The 23915-nt window shown below is 40.1% G+C and overlaps 1 pseudogene; it reads right to left on the bottom strand.

Moving 5' to 3' along the window:
* The window catches only part of LOC142440009 (uncharacterized), a 120363-nt pseudogene that overhangs the window by 9493 nt on the left and 86955 nt on the right, over positions 1–23915 (bottom strand).

The following is a 23915-nucleotide window of genomic DNA, read 5'->3' as shown; positions in this document are numbered from 1 at the left end:
ATTGCATGTTGTCAGGAAAGACCAGTTCTTGGAGAAGGACATCATGTGTAGTAAAGTAGGACAGTGAAAAAGAGGAAGGTCCTTCAGGAGATGGATGGACACAATGGCTGAAACAATGGGTTCAAACATGGGAACTATTGTGAGGATGGTGTAGGACCAGGCAGGGTTTCGTTCTGTTGTGTGCATAGGGCTGTTATGGGTTGGAACCAATTCTGTGACATCTAATAATAACAATGACAGCATGTAAATTTGAATAATAGTTGTACTGACTAGCTTCCCTTGTAGGAATATAGATATTGTCCTATCAAAGATAACATTGAACTTCAAGACAGAGTTGAGATGTCCATTTGATAATGACTCTGGCGCCATTTCGCATGAATATTATTCTCAGTATAGTATGACTGCCTGATTTAAAATGGATAATACCAGTTTATTTCAACTCAATAATTGCTATGATATTGATCTGTATGTGATTCATTTCATTTTCATTACTTCTAATTTTTCCAGATTCATACTTTGTACATTTCAAGTTCCAATTATTAAATGATGTTTGCAGCTGTTACTTCTCATTTTCAGTCATGTCTTATTGATGAATGAAGCTCCCAGAAGCTTACTCCATCCATGTCATTATGGTCGACTGTATTCTAAGGAGGCATCTCTTTCTCAGTCATATTTTCCAGGCCTTCCATCATGAGGGCTTGTCTTCTGGCACTGTATCAGACAGTGCTCCACTACTCTCACTGCCACGGACACAATGCTGATACAGAGCCACTTGTTGGGACACAATGGAACAACCCTCTTTGGGTTTCTTAGCATTTAACCATCTATGGGAGTTGAAAAGCCTCATATTTTTCTTGAGAAGTGGCTGGTGGTTTCAAACTGCTGACCTTGTGTTGGCAGTCCAATGTGTACCTGACTATGTTACCATAGCTCCTGTCCCACTGACATTCCTGAACTTTTAAGTATCTGACAATGTTTCACTGCTAATCTTAAGGTTTTTGCTGACTCCTTCCTCAGAATTGAGTAGTCTCTTCCTTCTTCATAGTCTCTTCTTAGTCTAGAAACTCTGCTGAAACCTATTCACTTTGGGCAACCCTGCTGGTATTTGATATACCAGTGACATAGCTTCCTGCATCATAGAAGCACACAGTATGACAACATGACAGACGAGTGGTGGAAAATGTCTAGGCAGTAGTCCTCATCCTTCCTAATGCCATGGCCTTTTAGCACTGTTCCTCATGTTGTGGCAACACCCCCCCTAAACATAACATCATTTCATTGCTACTTCATAACAGTAATTTTGCTACTGTTATGCATCAGGCGACTTCCGTAGGGGTCACAACCCACAGATTGAGAACCGCTGGTCTAGGAAAATGACAATTAAAACAGAAATGCAGCCCAGTCTAGGACTGAAAAACCCACTTCCATTGAATTGATTCCGAATTGTAGTGACACTTTAGGGCAGAGTAGCACTCTGGAGGGTTTATTGGACTACAAATCTTTACAGGTGCAGAAAGCCTTATCTTCCTTCCTCAGAGTGGCTGGTGGTTTGAACTGCCAAGATTGTGGTTAGCAGCCCAATTCTTTTTAAAAATCATTTTATTGGGGGCTCGTGCAATTCTTATCACAATCCATACATCCATCCGTTGTGTCAAGCACTTATGTACATTTGTTGCCCTCATCATTCTCAAAACATTTGCTGTCTACTTGAGCCCTTAATATTGGCTCCTCATTTCCTCCCTCCCTTCCACTCCCTCCTCCCTCATGAACCCTTGATAATTTATAAATTATTATTATTTTGTCATATGTTACACTGTCTGACTTCTCCCCCTGTCCTCTTCTCTGCTGTCCATCCCCCAGGGAGGAGGCTTTACATAGACTCTTGTAATCGGTTCCTCCTTTTCACCCTACATTCTCTCTATCCTCCAGGCATTGCCACTCTCACCACTGGTCCTGAAGTGATCATCTGTCCTGGATTCCGTGTGTTTCCAGTTGCTATTTGTACCAATGTACAGATGCTATCTGTACCATTGGTCTAGCTAGATTTGTAAGGTAGAATTGGGATCATGATAGTGGGGCGGGGGAGGAAGCATTTAAGAGCTAGAGGAAAGTTATATGTTTGCTACCCTGCAGCCTGACTGGCTCATCTCCTCACCACAACCCTTCAGTAAGGGGGTGTCCAGTTGCCTACAGATGGACTTTGAGTCTCCACTAAGCACTCATCCTCATTTACAATGATATATTTTTTTGTTCTTTGATGCTTGATACTTGATCCCTATGAAAGCTTGTGGTCACACAGGCTGGCGTGCTTCTTCCATGTGGGCTTTGTTGCTTCTGAGCTAGATGGGCACTTGTTTATTTGCAAGCCTTTAGGACCCCAGACGCTATATCTTTTGATAGCTGGGCACCATCAGCTTTCTTCACCACATTTGCTTATGTACACGTTTGTCTTCATTGATCATATCGGGAAGGTGGGCACTCACTGACATAATTTTTTGTTCTTTGATGTCTGATAATTGGTCCATTCTACACCTCATGGTCAGACAGGCTGGTGTGCATCAGCCCAATTCTTAACCCACTATACTACCAGAGCTGGGCTAGGCCCCACTAATTGATTCAGATTTCATGTAGGGGAGGGACAGAACCTAACCACCCTGTCCACCTCCCCTGTACCCATAATTTCCTCAGGTGCTTTTTCTGTGCAACCAGGGTTTAGAATCATTGGTTGTGTTGAGAGGATTGAGCAAAAACATTTGCAGTTGTTTAACCATCAGAATGGTAATTTTAAGGGGGAAAGGTGAAGAGGGAAGAGAGGCGAAGAACACATGATCAAAGGTGAGTAGATGAGGGGGTGAAGACGTGAAGACATGCCCTACTGCCACTGGACTCCAGGTCTAGGGTCATGAAGAGACTTGATATGAACTTATTTTTGCGCATTGACGTCAACTCTACTGAGAAGTTCCTTAGCGCATTGGCACAAAAACAAATCTTGGTGGTAATAGATTGGTGCCATCTTTGCTATTAAGTCATGTGCTTGGGAGAACAGCGTAGCATTAAAGCAAACCAACACACACACACACACACACACACACACACACACACACACACACAAACTTACTGCCATAGAGTCGATTCCAAATCACTGCAACCCTCTTTACAGGAGTAGAAAGCCCCAACTTTTTCCTGTAGAATGATTTTGAAAGCCTGACCTTGTGGTTAGAAGTCCAACATATAACCTGTGATGGTCTCTCTTATATTTCCATGTTTGAGGGAAATAAAGGAAGCAAGGAAGCAAGCAAACAAACCAACCTGACACATTTTTTCTTGCTTTGCTAACAATTCTCTGGTGAAGGTCATTTCTCATTGACCTTATTCTGCCTCCTTATATTGGATTCCCAAGGTGGGCACATAATGTCATTGATACAAAGCTCTCTCTCATCTATTCCAAAGTCCCTGTACCTGCCTTGGCTAATTTGAAATCTGGGTCATTGTTCTCTGGTGACCCGAGAGCGAGAGAAAGAGCGAGAGAGAGATTAATTAGATTAGGTTTGCGCAGAGTGAGAATGTAATAAAGGAATTAACCTTGAAAGTAAGTAGAATATTGTCAATCCCTGATGAGGTTGCTGGTGAGTCTGATACTATTTAGCAGTAAACAGAAAATATATTGTGGCAATAGAGGGAAGAAAAAAATCTTAATTTTTGTTTTCAGTTCTGGTTCACATATTGTAGTTAATAAATAAATAGAAATTTAAAAATATACATTTAAAACGTTGATACCATATAAACCTGGAACTGTAAAAGGAACACATGAAAAAACATGAGTAGAGGGAGTCAGACAATACTAGTAAGGTTTCTTTAAATTTAACTAAAAAGCAATTAAAAATACCATGGACTCTCTAAATATACCATTCTAAATAGATTTTTCTCTAACACTAATAAAAAGTTGAGAGTGCCCATAAAAAAGAAATGAATTTTTAAAAATTTACTCAATCATTTATTATTATTATTAGTTGGAATTTAATGCATATATCATTCCAAATTTCAACGAGTCCATGTAGAAAAAGAATATTTGGGAACTGATTATGGTAGAAATTGTACATTCTAGTTGACGTGATTGAAATTTGAAAAGAAATCGTTTTTAGGAAAATAGAACTGATTATTCTTTGCTCTATCTTATAGTTAATGAATAGTCTCTTTCTGTACTAGCCTTGTTTCTGTTTTCCTGAAGAAAAAAAGAAAAAGAAGACTGCTGAGGACCCTCGATTCATCCCTTCATATTCTCTATACCTTTCTCTTCGTTGCTCTTTGCTCTTGGAGATGAGCCTATGTGGATTCTATCAATGGCTCCTTTGTCTCTGGTATCTGGCTGGGCTTTCTAGCTGCAGATCAGATGGGAAGAGAAAAGAGAGGTTGCATCCCTCAGCTAGATGGCATACGAAAACCAGACCAACTCACTGAGTTGAGTTGTGTTAAATCTTTAAGGGAGTAGAAAGCTCTGTCTTTCTCCCTCAGATTGGCTGGTGGTTTCCAACGACTGGCCTTTCAGTTAGGAGACCACGTCTTAATCACTATGCCACCAGGGCTCCAACTAAATGGTATGGCTCTTGTCAAAGGGGCACTCTGCACACCACTTCGCCCATCCTCTCTGCCGCGACAGTTCTGCTCTGCTGTTGTTGTTGCTAGGTGTCATTGAATCAGTTCTGATTCATGACAATAGAATGACACACTGCTTCTTCCGCACCACCCTCAAAATTGTTATATTTGAACCTATTGTTAAAGCCACTGTCTCAATCCATCTCTTTACTGACCCACTACTTTACCCAGCATGCTATCCTTTTCTGGGGACTGGTTTCTCCTGGCAACATGCCCACAGTACGTGACACAAAGTCTTGTCATCCTTGTTTCTTTCTTTCTTTCTTTTTTAATACTTTTTTTCTTTCCTATATTTTAAAAATCATTTTATTGGGGGTTCATACGACTCATCACAATCCATACATACTTCAATTGTATAAAGCACATTCGTACATTCATTGCCCTCATCATTCTCAAAACATTTGCTCTCCACTTAAGCCCCTGGCATCAGCTCATTTTTCTCCTTCCCTCCCCACTGCCCGCTCCTTCATGAACCATTGATAATTTATAAATTATTATTTTGTCATATCTTATGTTGTCCAACGTCTCTCTCGACCCACTTTTCTGTTGTCCGGGCCCCAGGGAGGAGGTTGTATGTAGATCCTTGTAATTGGTTTCCCCTTTCTACCCCTCCCTCCCTTCACCTTCCCAGTATCGTCACTCTCACCACTGGTCCTGAAGGGATCATCCATCCTGGCTTCCCTGTTTCCAGTTCCTATCTGTACCAGTGTACATCCTCTGGTCTAGCCAGATTTGCAAGGTAGAATTGGGATCATGATAATGGGGGTAGGGGGGAGGGAAGCATTTAGGAACTAGAGGAATGTTGTATGATTCATCATTGCTACATTGCACCTTGACTTGCACGTCTCCTCCCCGTGACCCTTCCATAAGGGGATGTCCAGTTGCTTACAGATGGTCTTTGGGTCCCCTCTCCACATTTCCCCTCATTCACAATGATATGATTTTTTTGTTCTGATGGTGCCTGATACCTGATCCCTTCAACACCTCATGATCACACAGGCTGGTGTGTTCTTCCATGTGGGCTTTGTTGCTTCTGAGCTAGATGGCCATTTTTTTTACCTTCAAATCTTTATGACCCTAGACACTATATCTTTTGATAGCTGGGCACCATCAGCTTTCTTCACAACATTTGCTTATGCACCCACTTTGTCTTCAGCGATCATGATGGGAAGGTGAGCATTATGAAATGCCAGTTTAATAGAACAAAGTATTCTTGCATTGAGGGCGTACTTGAGTTGAGACCCAATGGTCATCTGATACCTTAATACTAAACCTATAAATATATACACATAAATCTATTTCCCTATCCTCATATATAAATATATTTATATATGTACATGCCTTTATTTAGACCTCTATAAATGCTCTTTGCCTCCTAGCTCTTTCCTCTATTTCCTTTGATTTTCCTCTTGTCTCACTATCATGCTCAGCCTTTATTTGGATTTCAGTAATTCCTCTTGGTTACATTACCTTTGATCACACCCTACCAGGCCTCCTACATCCTCCTCACCACTGATTTGGAATACTTCTTGTTCCCTTGTCCCTGGGTTTGTTAACACCATTTCCTCCCCCCCCCCTCCACTACTTCCCTTTCTCCCATGTCCCCCAGGAACCATTGGTCTGTTGTTTTCTCCTCCAGATGGTTTATCCCACCTATCTTAGCTAAGTAGACCTGCCTCTTTGAAGTTTTTTATGCAGTTCTTTTATTCATCATTTCTCCCATTTGCCTTAGTTAATTCTAAGATTAAGAACAAATACCAGAGTCTTCTGACATCCATGCTAATCCTTTCTTTCCGTCCTATCTTTAAATATACATTTGTTTCTTCATAAATGATGTTCTAGATTTCTCCCCACAGCTCACCAGGTCTTCTATCATTAGTGTTCAATGTTTCTACTCTTGTTATTTTCTTAAAATTCAGTTGGGATTTATTTTCATAGACTTTAATTTTCTTCAGCTTAAACCTGAAATTTACATATGAACAATTGATGAACCGTTCCACGGTCAGTCATGTAGAAGGCCATTAAGACTCAGCCTTGAAACGGCTGAGAATTCTCATGACCTATGTGTCAGTGTTTGCTGATTTCTTCTGTCACTTAACGTTTTGAACAGACTGTCAAGAACAAGAAAGTATGCAAGGTCTGGAAAAACAGGTTGTTTAATTTTCTCAAGGATGTCTGACTTGGCAGAAGATAGAGTTGCTATGTGTATCAAATGTGCTTGCTTAACAATGAGATAATTAACCCCAGGTTGTTTCTGCATGGATAAAAGGAGTATGTAGAATAAACTCAGAGCTTCAGTATTCACTGTTGCCCTCCCAATACTTTCTCTCTCTCTCTCTCTCTCTCTCTCTCTCTCTCTCTCTCTCTCTCTCTCTCTCTCTCTCTCTCTGTTTTCCTTAATCCTCACTCCCCCTTTCAGGACTGTTAGACTCATCAGCTGGCTCCAACACAGTCACTGATCTGGTTTTAGCTGCTGATAGTGAGCTTCTCTGTTGTGTCTTCCCATAGATGCTGTGAAATTGATTTCTGTGTACTCCAACTGGAGAAGTCCATGTGTATGGTCCACTTTTTGTGCTGTTGGAAAAATGTATTTGGTATGAAAATTTCATGGGTCTTGCAAAATTCCACCACGCAGTCTCCAGCTCAGTTTCTATCAGCAAGGACATTTTCCAACTACAGTTCCTTCTTCTTTCTTTCCAATTGTTGTGTTTCAATTGCCAGTAATTATCAATGCATTCTGACTGCATGCTTGATCAATTTGAAGACATTGGTAAAATGCTTCAATTTCTTCATCACTAGCTTTAATGTTTGGTGCATACATTCGAATAATAGTTGTATTGACGGGATCACCTTGTATGGGGATAGAGATAATCCTATTCCAGAGAGCATTGTACTTCAACACAGATCTTAATGTGTCCTTTTTGATGATGCATATAATATAATTCCTCTTGAATATGTCATTCCTGGCTTAGTAAACCATAAGACTTTCTGATTCAAAATGGCCAATACTAGTCAATTTCGGGCCACTAATACCTAGGATATCAATCTTTATGCGTTTCGTTTTTGGCAGCTTCCAGTTTTCCTAGCTTGATACTCCTATATCTCAAGTTTTAATGAATATATCATTGAAGCTGCATCTTCTCATCTTGAGTTGTTTCCCATCAGCAAATGAAGTTCCTGAAGGCTTTAATCTGGAAGACTTTACTCCATCCATGTCATTATGCTAGACTCTATTTTCAGAAGGCAACTTTGTTCAGTCATATTTTGAGCGCCTTCCAATCAGAGGGGCTCCTATTCTGGCACCATCTCTGACAATGTTTTGTGGCTCTACATGAAATTTCAGTATCTGAAAATGTTACACTCCCACCCATAAGGATTGGGTGGCTAATTCCTCCTCGGTCAGCAGTGTCTTCCTGGAGCTCTGCTGAGACCTGTCTACCTTCGTGACTGTTGTATCTGAAAACCCCAGTGGCATATAGCTCACAGCAGCACAGCAACACACAGGCCGCCACAGCACTACAAAATGACAGACAAGTGATGGGGTTGTAGGTCTTAGAAAGATGTTACATTCAACAGAAGCCCTACAGCTAGAATTAGTATATATGAAGAAGGAATTATTTCTCTTGTCAATTATGAACAAGATTCGGACAGCCATCACACAGCTTTATGCTCTAGGCAAGTCAGAGAGAAACCATCGCTTTGCCTATAGGAAAGGATGATTGGTTCCTAATTGGGGGGGGGGGACATTTAAGGAAAGGAGCACACACACCAACAAACCTAATAAGATTTTCAACTCATATCCCTTCTTCAGTGGTTTCACAATGTCTTTTTAGTTGCTGTTGTATATGGAAAAAACTAGAAGGACCTTAAACACCACGAAATTATAGACTGAGTAACATCACACAATTACGTTCATTGGAAAATAGCTGGTTCTAGAACTGACTGGGGTAATGATTGTACAATTATTCTGGATATTGTCAAATGATGACTGCTGCATTGTATGAGATGTGGAATAGGTGCTAATAAAAATGTGAAAAATAAAGGAAGAAAATGTTCTGAAATTAATTAATTAATTTTAATAAAACATTTTGTTGGGGGCTCTTACAGCTCTTATAACAATCCGTACATCAATTGTATCAAGCACATTTGTACATATATTGCCAGAACCATCTCCAAAACATTTTCTTTCTACTTGAGTGAAATTTATTGTGGTAGTGATTGTACAACTCTTCTTGATATGATTGGACTATTGAATTGTATGGTATGGATTATGTCCCAATAAAATTGTTTTTAAAAAGTATATAGAAAAATTCCATTATCTTTTCATAAAAAAGAAAGGAAAACAACTGCATTAGAAACCAGGGCTACCAAATAGCTTTCTTTAAGTATATAACATTGTTCCACATTCTCAGTGATACAGTTAAGTCTTACCTTGGGAAAAAATTAAATAAACCCAAACTATTCAATGTTGTTGGATTTAATAAAATCCAAATACCTAAATCTGTTATCTCTTCAGGGCTCAATAAAATAGCATATCTCTCCAAAGCACAATCTAAAGGCATTCACATCAAGACCAGTTCCAGTGTTGCAGTGGCTGAGTTTTATTTATAACTAGCCTCCCATGTAGTGTAGTCTCTCTAATCTCTTCTGAGCAAGGCCGTGCCACTACATACCTCTTAGAGGAATGATAAGTGAGGCAAACTGGCTTTGGAATGTGCTAGAGATACACCCATACTGTTGCCCCTTGAAAGGGTAATGTATGATTAACATTTGCCAGTATTTCCTACTGTTCAAAGTTCTAGGAATTTATGAATTAAAACAATAGTACTATAACTTGTAGTCATTTGCATTAAAGCACAAAGAAAATGAAACAACGCAAAATAGTCAGCTAATTCCTGGGTTCCCTAGGTGTGATGTCCAAATTATTGTTGTTGTCAGGTGTTACCAAGTCAGTTCTGACCCATAGTCACCTTATGCACAACAGGACAAAACACTGCCCGGTCCTGCACCATCCTCACAATTGTTCCTACCATTGAACCTATTGTTGCACTCACTGTGTCAATCCATTTCCTTGAGGAGATTCTTCTGTTTTGCTGTCCCTTTACTTTACCAAACACGAGGTCCTTCTCCAGGGACTGGTCTCTTCTGACATCATGTCCAAAGTATGTAAGATGAAGTCTCGCTATTCTTGCCCCTGGCCATACTTCCAAGAAAGATCAGTTTGTCCTTTTGGCAGTTCATGATACTTTCAATACTCTTCTCCAGCACCAAAATTTAAATGCATCAATTCTTCTTCAGTCTTCCTTATACAATGTTCAACTTCCCCATGTATATGAAGCAATTGAAAATACCATGGTTTGGGTCAGGTATACCTTAATCCTTGAAGTAACATCCTTGCTTTTCAATACTCTAAAGAGATCTTGTGCAGCATATTTACCTAGTGCAACTTGTCTTTTGATCTTTTCACTGCTGCTTCCATGAACATTGATTGTAGATCCAAGCAAGACAAAATCCTTTACAACTTCAACTGTTTATCTTTTTCATATAATCTAGATTCTCTGATTATTTTCTAGCATACAGGTTGAATAAGTATGATGAAAAGATATAAGCCTGATGCACACCTTGCCTGATTTGAACCATGCGGCATTCCTTTGTTCTGTTTGCACAACCACCTCTTGATCCATGTAAAGGTTCTGCATGAGCACAATGAAGTGTTCTGGAATTCCCATTCTTCTAAAGGTGATCCACACTTTGTTATGATACAGACAGTTGAATGCTTTGATATAGTCAATAAAACACCAGGAAACTTCTTTCTGGTATTCTTTGCTTTGAGCCAAGATTCATCTGACATCAGCAATGATATCCCTTGTTCCATGTCATCTTCTGAATCTACCCGAACCTCTCGCAGATCTTTGTCAATGTACTGCTGCAACCATTGTTGGATGATCTTTAGCAAAATTGTACTTGCACATGATATCAATGGTATTATTGTTCTATAATTTGAGCATTCTGTTGGGTCAGCTTTCTTTGGAATGGGTAGAAATATGGATCTCTTCCAGTCAATTGACCAAGTAGCTGTCTTCCAAATTTCCTGGCATAGATGAGTGAGTGCTTCCAGTGCTTCATCAGCTTGCTGAAACCTTTCAATTGGTATTCCATTAATTACTGGAGCCTTGTTTTTGGCAAATGCTTTCAATGTAGCTTGAATTTCTTCCTTCAGCACCCTTAATTCTTGCTCATAAGCTACCTCCTGAAATGGTGGAATGTCAAACAGTTCTTTCTGGTCCAGTGTCTCTGTATTCTTTCCATTTTCTTTTGATGCTTCCTGCATTGTCCAATATTTGTCTAAATTAATGTTCTCTATTTTACTTCTCTGGCTTATAATATCCATTCCAATGGTTACAGAGAACTGAGAGACAAAATTCTTAATGAGAGGGTTTCTTAAGTAAGTTAACAAGTTGTGACACCAGTGAGAAATGCTCACGGTGGAGTTAGTTAGCAGGATATATTGCAAAATTCTTTCATGTCTGCTAATAAATGCCCAAAGGAGCATACTACTCTGCTGTAAGCCTATAAGCCTCAAACAAAAGGCATTTAGCTCAAGCTGATCCATGTGTGTCAAAGTAGAACTGTGTTTCACAGGGCTTTCAATGGATGGCTCTGACAGTTTGATAATTTCATATCAACTTGAAGATGTATGAGAGTGCAGGGGTGGAATCCAATCTATCAATCAGGTCACAGCCTGATGGTGCTCCTTTGGGGGGTGTGGCCTTCTCATAAGGAGGACCCTGGAAACCTTCTTCTTTGTCTCCCCTTTGCCTTCTTGCCTGTTGGGATTGGGTCACTGACCCTAAGAGCTTCCGAGCCTTGCCATGTTTCCACCAACCTTGGATTCACATGATGCTGAACCCATCATCTTGTGATCTTCCTGCATTCTGCATCATTGTATGTGGGTTACATCTCAAAATAAAGCTTTCTTATACAAATGCAAGTGTTTCTGGATTTGTTTCTTTAGTCAAGCCAGCCTAACACATTGACAATTCAGAAGCAGATCATTGTGTTAGTCTGGGTTGACTAGAGAAACAAATTCATAGACACTCATAAAGAAAGAGCTTTATATAAAGAGTGATTGTACATTAAGAAAACATTCCAGCCCAGTCCAGATCAAGTTCATAAGTCTGATATTAGCCCATATGCTTAATACCAATCTATAAAGTCCTCTTCAGACTCACGAAACACATGCAATGGTGCCAAATGCAGGAAGATCACAGGCCAGTGGGTGGGAAGTCTTGTGGATCCAGTGGCGGTAGAAGCATCTCAGTGCTGGCAGGGGTCTTCATGTGGCTCCTCCAGCTCAGGGCTCTAGCATAGTTCCATATGTGTTTTGTCAGCTTCAATGTCTCCCAGGGAGTAAACCAAGAGACAATACCTCTCCCACCTCCAAGGAGGAATACAGGAGTTCCCAGAATCGACAGGAGAAGGTCACACCCACACAGAGGCCTCATTGGCTATGACCTGATTGACAGGCTAGACTCCACCCCTTCACTCTTAATCCTCTCAAATTGATAAAAATTATATAATTACCCCAATCATCAAGTCTTTCTTCTGAGGTACCTTTGGGTAGACTAAACTCCCAACCTTTTGGTTAGTAACGGAGTGTATTAACCATTGGTACCATCCAGGTGCATACTCCTTCAGTCTGGTTAGGTTCCCTGATATAGTAAGATTGGATTTGTGTGTGTGTAAGGCTGTGTTTTTTTCCCAAGAAGGGGTGGAGTGAGGGGGATTTAGAAACCACCTGCATTTTTTATTCTCTCTAGGATCCACAAAGTGCTTTTATCAAGGGTCTCTGGTCAATGGCACACCTTAGAAGTGCTTCTTACTTTTCAGTATACTGATGATTCAAGTTAAAATAGAAGACTGAAATAACATTATGGTTCTCTGAATGCAGCTCACAGCAGAACTAGTTTAGGCAATGCCTTGTCTTTATTATTTTTTATATTCACAAAAAATGCTTTAAAAAACCTTGTTTGCTCTTAAGACTACCAGCTGATTGGATGAGACCCACACAAATTATTGAGGATGATCTTTATTACAGTCATTTTATTATAAATGGTAATCACATCTACAGAATTCCTTCACAGCAGCACCTAGACTAGTGTCTGACCCAACAGCTGAATGCCAGAGCCTAGCCAAGTTGATGGCATAAAATTAACCATCGCAAGTAAGAATTCTGACATATGAATGTTGTTGTGTGTCACTGAGTTAATTCAGATTCACAAGGACCCTATAGGACAGAGTAGAGCTGCCCTACATGAGTTATTAGCAAGACTGCAGTCATTTTGATTTCAGTATGCCACATGTAAATATAATACATTTTGTTATACATTTATCACTGTATGTTTTGACTGTTTTAAAGGGCTCAAACATGAGTTTGGAATATTAATTAGTATTTGAATTCTGCTTGGAGTTGAATTGACCCTTCCAGTTGGAAATAGATGATATGATAATAAATTATAGAATCTTCTTTTATGTACTTACTATGTTTTTTTGTATTTACTGTGCTTTATGGTTTTGTGTAGCCTGTCATGTGTCCTATGAGTTACAGCACACCTGCTAGTTATACATGTGACTAATATGGTTAGAAGAAATCAGTATAAATAATCACTGGGAAATGGGATAATTTGAATGTTCACTAAATAGCCATTATTCTTTTTCTTGGAGTAGTTATTAATTAGACTTGATTACACCAGGGCATGGATCCACTATTTGGGATAATACCTATAAGCTTTTATAGATTTTAATATTTACAGCAGCCAATTGTCAGATTTCTTCTATTTTTGCCTTCATGTAGCCACTGGTGGATTTAAACTGATAACCTTTCCATTAGCAGTGGATTACTGAACTATTGTATCAGCAGGGCTTATTTATACATCAATGACCTTCTCCTCCCTTAAATATTGGTGGTAATAACTACTCAAATAGAATTATTGATTGGGATTTCTGTTTTGTGGCTTTTTCATGGATGAAAGTCAAAGGGTCTTAACAAACAAAAAAGGATTTTTTTTAAATGGGTCGTTCAGAAAATACACAACAAAACACACATCAACTGAACAGTTTCTATATGTACAGATCAGGAACACTGATTACATTCTTTGAGGTGCACAATCATTCCACGCTCCTTTTCTTAGCACAAAGTCACTGCTCTGTAATGCTCCCATCTAATCTTTGGAGTTGCTGTTATCCATTTTATCCCCTACGCATAGTTCTTGTGAGAACATATGCACAAGGCAGACCTTTTTTATTGGTTAAGTCAGTGGTTCTCAACCTGTAGGTTGTGACCCTTTTGGGGATGACCCTTTCACAGGGTTTGCCTAAGACCATCAGAATACTCATATTTCTGATGGTCTTAGGAACCGATACACCGCTCCTCTATCCCTCTCCAGGTGGGTCCACTCACAGGCAGATATGCCCACAATGATTACCCAGCATGATGACATCATCGTGCCAACCCCATCACATACACGCCATCCAAATGCAGGTGTATGTGACAGGATTGGCACCATAATGCACTTATAGGGACCAGTCACAGATATGTAGAGAGCAGCTACTGTGTAGAGAGCAGCTGCTCTGTTTGAAAGTAGCTACTCTGTTAAAAGTAGCTACTGTGTTGAAACCAGCAGTATTGGAGGTAAAATGACACTTCATGAATTATAATTATTGGGTAAATTTAAAATCATCAACTACTGCAAAAAAATCTGTACCATGAGAACTTAATCTGGATGTTGATTGGTCTTTTTATATTCAGCTGTGGTTGATGTGAATACTGCCCCCTTGTGATAGTAACAGGTATGTAAAAAAACCCAAACAACCGGACAGAGTGGTGAATCATAGGAAACTTTAATGAACTGTATTGACTGAACTATGCCATGTACCATCTTTTGTATTATTAAAGCTATTGCTAAATATTATTTTCATTAGCAAACCATCCCACAACAATGGATTGTGTAGAGAAGAACTTTAAGAAAACAAAACGTAGTAAGGATTTTTTTACAGTATAGTTTTACCTCAATAATTACAGCAGGAATTGAGACACTGCAATGTTCATTTGTTGTGAAGTTCTATCAGCCTATTCTATGAAGCCAAATAAACTAAAATGCCATTTTGATAACAAGCAACCAAGCTTTGCCGGCAAGGATACCAACTATTTTAGAAGCAAACTGATGGACTCAAGAAAGCCACTCTTGACACTGGTGGAAAGTACCACAGACAAAATGTAGCAGCCATTGAAGCTTCAGATTTGGTGGTGCTCAGAATGGCCAGAACTATGAACCCTCACACCATTACTGAGGATTTACTGTTGCCAGCGGCCAAAGACATTGTTCGAGTTATGATCGGAGATGAATTTATTACAAAATCGAGTACAATTTCTTTATCTAACAACACTGTCCACAGAGGAATAGATGACATGTCTGCTGATATTCTTGATCAGATAATCCAGGAAATTAAATCTGCCCCACTTCCAATATTTAGCATCCAGCTTGCTGAATCTACAGACATTGCAAATTGTTCACAGTTACTGGTTTATGTGAGGTATATTAATGATGGAGACTTTAAAGATGAATTCTTTCAAACCTTTTAAAATGACAACTACTTCATGTGATATATTCGACACAGTTGGTTTATTTCTGAATGAGCGTAAGATCTCTTAGGAAAAGGTTTGTGGTGTTTGCACAGATGGTGCTCCAGCTATGCTAGGATTTCAACGTTTGGTACTGAACGAGTCGCCAAAGTCATCAGACCTCATCAGCAAATTGCCAATGATTCTTCAGCAAATTTTAGCAATGAAGACACTGCCACAAGAGTTACAGGAGGAAATGGAAAGCATCATAAGTTCTGTAGATTTTATAAAGGCGAGCACTTTAAACAGTCCACTGTTTTCACAGCTGTGCAGCTAGTTGGATGTGCTGAATAATACTCTGCTATTTCACACTGAAGTGAGATGGTTGTCGAGAGGAAGTTTTTTTTATATTTACAAATCCTCTTTCTTTCTTTCTTTCTTTCTAACATTTTATTAGGGACTCATACAACTCTTATCACAATCCATACATACATCAATTGTATAAAGCACGTCTGTACATTCTTTGCCCTCATCATTTTCAAAGCATTTGCTTTCCACTTAAGCCCTTTGCATCAAGTCCTCTTTTTTCCCCTCCCTCCCTGCTCCCCCCTCCCTCATGAGCTCTTGATAATTTATAAATTATTATAACTTTGTCCTATCTTGCCCTGTCCAGCGTCTCCCATCACCGCCTTTTCTGTTGTCCGTCCTCCAGGGAGGAGGTCACATGTAGATCCTTGTAATTGGTTCCCTCTTTCCAACCCACTCACCCTCTACCCTCTCAGTATCACCCCTCACACCCCTGGTCCTGAAGGTATCATCCGCCCTGGATTCCCTGTGCCTACAGCTTCTATCTGCACCAGTGTACATCCTCTGCTCTATCCAGACTTGCAAGGTAGAATTCGGATCATGGTAGTGGGGGGGGGGGGGGGGGAGAGGAAGCATTTAGGAACTGGAGGAAAGCTGTATTCTTCATCGATGTGACATCGCACCCTAACTGACTCATCTCCTCCCCCCTCTGTGATGGGATCTCCAGTGGCCAACAAATGGGCTTTGGGTCTCCACTCTGCACTTCCCCCTTCATTCACTATGGTAAGATTTTTTTTGATGATGATGCCTTATACCTGATCCCTTCGACACCTTGTGATTGCACAGGCTGGTGTGCTTCTTCCATGTGGGCTTTGTTGCTTCTGAGCTAGATGGCCGCTTGTTTATCTTGAAGCCTTTAAGACCCCAGATGCTAGATCTTTTGATAGCCGGGCATCATCAGCTTTCTTTGCCACATTTGCTTGTTCACCTGCTTTGGCTTCAGTGGTTGTGTCAGGAGGGTGAGCATCATAGAATGCCAATTTAATAGTAGAAAGTATTCATGCATTGAGGGAGTGCTTGAGTAGAGGCACAAGGTCCTTCCTCCACCTTAATACTAAACCTATAAATATAGGCACATAGATCTATTTTCCCATCATCATATATATTTGCATATGTACATGTCTTTGTCAAGAGAGAGGAAAAGTTGTAAAATGTGTTTTTGAGCTTTGCGATGAACTCAAAATGTTTTTTAATCAGAAAATAAGACCACAGTTTGAAGCACTTTTCAGCGATAAAGTGAACTGCAGAAAATAGCTTACTTGGTTGCCATCTTTGCCATCTTGAATGAGTTAAATTTATCACTGCAAGGACCAAATGCAACATACCTTGATTTGTCTGAAAAGATCCCATCATTCCAAATGAAACTTCAGCTTTGGAGAAAAAAATTGAATGAAAATAAACTTTACATGTTGCCTACCTTATCTGCTTTCTTTGAGGAACATGACATTGAACCAGGCATATGATGATCATTTCTGTGAAAGCACACTTACACATGCTTGCAGATGAAATTTCATCGCACTTTCCAAATCTACCTGACACCCATTTGCACTTGCCAGAAGCCCATTCATAGTTAAAGTTGAAGATGTTCCTGAGACAGCACAAGAGGAGTTCATTGAACTTATTAACAGCGATGCAGTGAGAACTGGTTTCTCTACAATGCCAGTTTCAAAATTCTGGACCAATTGTTTATAGTCGTATCCTGTTCTCTCTGAGACCGTGTTGCACCTTCTTCTTCCATATCCAACAGTATTTCTTTGTGAAACAGGGGTTTTCCATCTTGTTAGTTATCAAGTCTAAATACAGAAGTAGATGTGTTGTGGAAGATGATCTTTATCATGCTCTTGCAAAGACTGCCCCAAGAATTAGAGGTGAGAAAGAAGCTATCTCAACCTTCGCACTGATGTTAGCTTTTTAAGCATACTGTTGCAAAATGTAGCAATGTAGTTTACTGTTGTTATATTAAGACTGTTACCCATGCTACACTATTCTTCAAGACAAAATTTCATTTTTTTGTAATTAGAAATAGATATTTCACAATATATAATTACATATTGTTTTTGTAATTAATTGCTATGCTTTAATTATGTTCAATTTGTAACAATGAAAGTACATTCTGCATATCAGATATTTACATTATGATCCATAACAGTAGCAAAGTTACAGTTATGAAGTAGCAATGAAAATAATTTTATGGTAGGGGGGTCACCACAACATGAGGAGCTGTATTAAAGGGTCAAGGCATTAGGAATGTTGAGAACTACTGGATTAAGGGAATCTATTTTAAGAAGACTACAGGGGATATTTTTCAATTAAGTTTTAAAGATCATCTTCTGGCAAGTAGTTTCAGAGGTTTATCTGGCTCCAGAAAGTCTGGAGTCTAGGAGGATTTGAAGTTGTGTTTTGCATTTTCCCTCTTTTGATCAGGTCCTTGTGTAGAACCTTTGATCAAAAACTTGAGTTCTTTTGGTCTGATGACAAAGGAGGCAGTTGTTCACAGTGGTTAAAGCTTCACATCCATGCCCTCCTCTTAGTCCTGGGTCTCCTTCCTCTTATACTTGGTTGTAACTTGGACAGCCACTTTAACAAATAACTTTTTGTAGAAAAAGATCCAGTTTTCTTTGAAGTTGTTGGAATTTCCATGGTCTTTATTTTATTTTATTATAGTGATTTTCTGTACTTCTTGAAGCTGAATGTTGCTCAGGGACTATTTATCGAGCGCTACCTATGTGTCAGGCACAATGCTGGCCTGGGAGAAGCAGAGAAATGACATGCTCTTTCCCTTGAAGGGTTGTTGAAATCATTTTTAAGGAGAACAAAGATCTTGGTCAGGGTAATGGCCAGATTGAGGAAGCTGATTTAGGACAGATAAATCCCGGTAAATACCACAGACCTTTAGAAAAGCTTCTATATATCACACTCTGATGAAGAAAGAATTGGATTGGAGAAACTATAACCCAGAATCCTGGTTGTGTGAGGGTGGCTATAACCTGAAAGTTCAGGTAGCCACACTTGCACTTAAGCCAGTATCAAATGACAGTGGTCCCCCTTATTGTTTCTTAATATCTGCAGAGATGGAGTTTCCACATTTTTCTCACAAGGCTTATACTTAGGATATTTTCTAACGTCTACCCTAAATCCCTCCTATTGGAAGTTAAGCCCATCCCTTCTTGGAGAACAGCTGTCAGCTGTTTCTTTAAATAGCATGAATGATTCGAAAGAGCTTCTAAGTCCTCTCCCTTTCCCCCATCTCAGGCCATTTCTAATCCAATGGTTCTCACACCTCTGGTTATGTTTTTTTTTTTTAGATTTTTCACTTCTCTTTTAATCACTGATTTTCAGGGTTCTTTTTTCAAAAACAAGTACATCTTAGAACAATTCAGATAACTGAGGTTCTCAGGGACTGGTCATGGATCTTCTCATTCCTTTTTCACCTTCCTGCATTTTTTTTTTACGCCCCAAATAGCTGCACCATTTTCACCATGCTTCCTTCCAACTATCTAAATATTAATTCCTTTTGATTTATTGTCTGCTTCTACCAAGTTTCAAATTTCTCAGGGCTCACCTTCTCCCTTCTGGTATATTTCATTTCTTATTCACATTTCCTCTCTTATGCAGTCTGTATTTTCATGGCGTTTAAAGTTCACTTTTTTTTTTTTTTTACTTTTTAGTTGAATTTAATTTCCCTCTTGGGGAAATAGTACTGCTTCTTTTTATTCCATGTCTCGAGTATGTTTATGCATATGCATAGCCTTCTCTTTCTCCACCAATACCTTCAGAATTAGACTCGAAGGAGAAAAGTCTTGGCTTAATGAAAATGAACTATGACGGAAATGAACATGCTTTGACCAGGGCCCCTGTTGTCCTTGGAACAGCACATTTGGGGCTGTTATTGGGAGATTTCTTAAAAACAAACAAACATGAACCCCACGTCAAGCCCTACTGCCACCGAGTCAGTTCAGACTCACTAACCCTAGAGGACAGAATAGAACTGTCCCCTTTGAGTTTCTGAGGTTATAAATCTTCTTTATGAAAAGCAATTAGATTATTGTTAAATACCTGGTTTTAGAGAAAAGAATAAATTCACTTGAACAGGAATAATAAGTCAAGAGAGAAAACAGTTGCTCATCATTAGAAAATCTGTGACCACTGGGGCTGTCTTGTAGACATAAAAAATTAGAGGCCAAATATTAAAGAATATGTGTCCTCATATTAATCCATATGGAATATGAGTTAGTCTATTGTGCCAACCTGGCCAATAAACACATGTGGGGTTAATTGAAGGGCAGAGGGATAAATGGCTCAGTGAGCCTCACCTTTCTAGTTCTTGGGTCTCTTGCTTTGTGATGGTCGCACCAGGCTGCAGCTGCCTTAGCAGTTCCCTGCTTCAGCTTGAAATGCTGACTTCCTGCAAGACATCTCCAAGGAGAAGCCACATGGACCTAGCCCGATGAAGCCCTGGGTTCTGGAGCACCCATGTGAAGACCCCTGCCAGCACTGAGATGCTTACACACTCACTGACTCAGCTTTCCTCCTGCAGTTGGCATCATTGCCTCTGTTTTGTGAGATGGAGGAGGACTTTGTGGATTGGTGTTGTTCATATGGGTTAATGGGCTAATGTTGGACTTGTGGGCTTGGGTAGCACTGGGTTGGGATATTTTCTTGATGCACATTAACCTTTACATGAAACTCTCTCTTATACATGAGTTTCTGTGGATTTGTTTCTCTAAAGTACCCAGACTAACACAGACCAGTCCCATAGTACCTAGAATCAGGGAATTCTGTAGATTATCACCTTCTAACCAAACATGGCCCATTGGCACATATGGCTTTTAAAGAAATGTAAAGAACAACTGGTAAGGAGTTTGTCTCCTTCCACACCAAAATAGTCTTTTACAGATATTTGATTTTGGATCACTTGGATTTTTTGCAATCACAATGCCATCTCTTTGGGTATCATAAAAAAGTGTCGACTAAGATTTTCTGCCAAGACAAGATCTGAATTCTGAATTGAGGTTCCACTGATGGGTCCGAACACATGCCAACACCACCAACAAATGTATCTGAATGCACAATGAGGTATGCAATCACAATGAATGGTAGACCCAACAAGCCAATCAATTTTTCCCAGAACATCATGAAGCCTACTTCTATGTAGAGTCTGACACCATTGACCTTCATGAAGAGATCACTGAAGATAAGGGTGCTACAGCAAGTGTGGTGAAGAAGGCAGATGGTGCCCAGCTATAAAGTGGAGTAGTATCTTGGATCCCAAAGGCCTGCCTCCAAACAAGCAGTCATACAGTGAGATGTCAGCCAAGTCCACCAGTCTGCAATCATCTTCAATATATGTCAGATTTTTAGACATCATAGTTCTATTCTACCACACATTCACTTTTGAACATAGTTGCAAGGCCTCCAAAAACAAACAAACAAACCTCAACCCCCCAAAAAACAAAACATCTAAAGCATATCTCAAATCTTTTGACCCACAAAGAATCCAGAATCACCCTCACCCAGGACTCAGGTAGCCCTTTCTCACCTGGGCCCTGCTGAAGCTCACTAGTACTCTATACATCTTTAAAAGAGCAGACAGCCTCATTATTCTCCCTCAGATCAATTGCTGACCTTGACCTGGACAGGGATGGGATGTGGCAGTCTGCTTCTGTAAAGGGTAGAGCCATGGAAACCTTTCAGGCCACTTCTACTCTGTCCTATAGAGTCACTGAGTCAGAATTGACTCAGCAGCAATGAGGTGGGTTTGGCTTTGGCATTCTGAGGACTTGGGGGTCACATCATTGAGTGTGTGAGATTCAGAGGGAGAAAATTACACCTCTGTAGCCATGAGTACTTTCCTGGGCTATAATTTTCAGGAGCTAGGTCTTTAGGGGAACATTAATGTGCCTGCTAGCAGGTAGGGAGCAGATGGAAAATAAATATACTCAAGGGCTCCGAGGCTATTATTGATGTTGGAGGCTAGGTAGTCAGGCAACAGGAAATAAATACAACTAAACAGTAGGAAAAAGACTTTTACATTTGGTCCCCTAAACAACACCTGGGGAAAAGCTTGATCCAGGGAGTTGGGGGACAATTGGTCCCAAGGCTTCTTAATGTAGGGCAGCCTTAACAGCTGGCCTGTAGAACCTTCTAACCATAAGGTGATTAAATCTGAGCAGCTGCATCTTACAGACCTGAAAATTAGATTTTCATACCCAAATGCTGCATAAGACAGAGCTGGCGAGAGTGATGACAGCTGGACCTCACTGTTACTTGAACTGTTCTTTACAAAGTGCTGTATGCTCATTGCCCAAAGGGGACCTCAGAGCAACCTCACGGAGAGTGAAGGGAAGAAACCATTAATATTCCTATTAAAGTAGATGAAGCAACCATGACTCCGGCAGGTGAAGCCCACTGCCCCAAACCATGCAATCCCGGGCTTCCCAGAACACAAGAGCTTGAGGGTAGATTTGGATCCCAACTCTGGTTTCTTAGCAGTATTGCTTTAATCTTTATTCTCCAATTTTTTTTCAGTTTCAGTTCTGCTATAATTTCTTCATGATAATAATGTTGTGAGTTGTTATTGTTAGGTGTCCTCCAGTCAGTTCCAACCCATAGGGACCTTCTGAACAACGGAACGAAACACTGCCAGGCGCTGCTCCGTCCTCACAATTGTGCCTGTGCTTGACCCGTTGTAGCAGTTACTGTGTGAAGCCCCTTCTGGAGGACCTGCGTCCCCTTTATGCCCTGCTACTTTACCAAAGCATAGTGTCCTTCTCTAGGGACCGGTCTCTTCATCTGACGAAGTGTGTCAGATGAAGTCTCGCCATCCTTGCTTCTAAGGAGCCATTTGGCTGTACTTCTTTCCTTTTAAAATCATTTTATTGGGGGCTCATACAGCTCTTATCACAATCCATTCTTCCATCCATTGTGTCAAGCACATTTGTAGATTTGTTGCCATCATCATTCTTAAAACATTTTTTTTCTACTTGAGCCCTTGGTATCAACTCCTCATTTTTCCCCTCCCTCACGAAACCTTGATAATTTATAAATTATTATTTTGTCATATCTTACACTGTCTAATGTCTCCCTTCACCCACTTTTCTGTTGTCTGTCCTCCAGGGCGTGTGTTATATTTAGATCCTTGTGATCGGTTCCCCCTTTTACTCCACCTTCCCCTTATCCTCCTGGTGTCACTACTCTCATTATTGGTACTGAGGGATTTATCTGTCCTGGATTTCCTGTGTTTCCAATTCTAATCTGTACCAGTGTGCATCGTCTGGTCTAGCAAGTTTTGTAAGGTAGACTTGGGATCATCATAGTGGGGGGAAGGAAGCATTAAAGAACTAGAGGAAAGTTGTATGTTTCATCAGTGCTATACTGCATCCTGACTGGCTCATTTCCTCCCTGTGACCCTTCTGGAAGGGGATATCCAGTTGCCTACAGATGGGCTTATGGTCCCCACTATGCACTCCCCTCATTCACAATGATATGATTTTTTGTTCTTTGATGCTTGATAGCTGATCCTACGAACACCTTGTGATCACACAGGCTGGCGTGCTTCATCCATGTGGGCTTTGTTGCTTCCCAGCTAGATGACTGCTTGTTTATCTTCAAGCCTTTAAAACCCCAGATGCTATATCTTTTGATAGCCAGACACCATCAGCTTTCTTCATCACATTTGCTTATGCACCTGCTTTAGCTTCAGCAATCATGCCGGGAAGGTGAGCATTATGCAATGCCAGTTTAATAGAACAAAGTGTTTGTGTATTGACGGAGGCTGTACTTTACTTCTTTCAAGACAGATTTATTTGTCCTTTTGGCAGTCCATGGCGCATTCGACACTCTCCTCCAGCACCACTATTCAAATACATCAATTATTCTATTATTAATCATAGTAATCATAAAAATAGTAACTATGATTTTTAAATACTTACCTACCATGGGCTACTGAAACCTCACAGCTATCCTACCATCTATCAGTGAGGATGTGTTATCGATAAAAAGCAGAATAAAGAAGAAGAAGCAGCAGCCCAGAAAGGCTTAGTCGTTTGTCCAAACTAATGCAGGTAGTAAGTAGCTCATCTAAGATCATACTGGAAGCATATATAATTCCATTGGAGTTTTACCGGCACAATAATTAAGGTCTCCATGGCTAACTGAAAAGTTGGTGGTTAGAAGTCGCTTGGGGGCTCCTGGGAGAAACACCCAGCATCTATTTCCATAAAGATCACACTCAAGAAAATCCCATCGGAGAGGCTTATTCTGTCATATAGGGTCT

Source organism: Tenrec ecaudatus, chromosome 2 (assembly GCF_050624435.1).
Source record: "Tenrec ecaudatus isolate mTenEca1 chromosome 2, mTenEca1.hap1, whole genome shotgun sequence".
NCBI classification, from domain to species: Eukaryota; Metazoa; Chordata; class Mammalia; order Afrosoricida; family Tenrecidae; genus Tenrec; species Tenrec ecaudatus.
The sequence above is the reverse complement of the archived record's forward strand: the minus strand, read 5'-3'. Positions and strand labels throughout refer to the sequence as shown.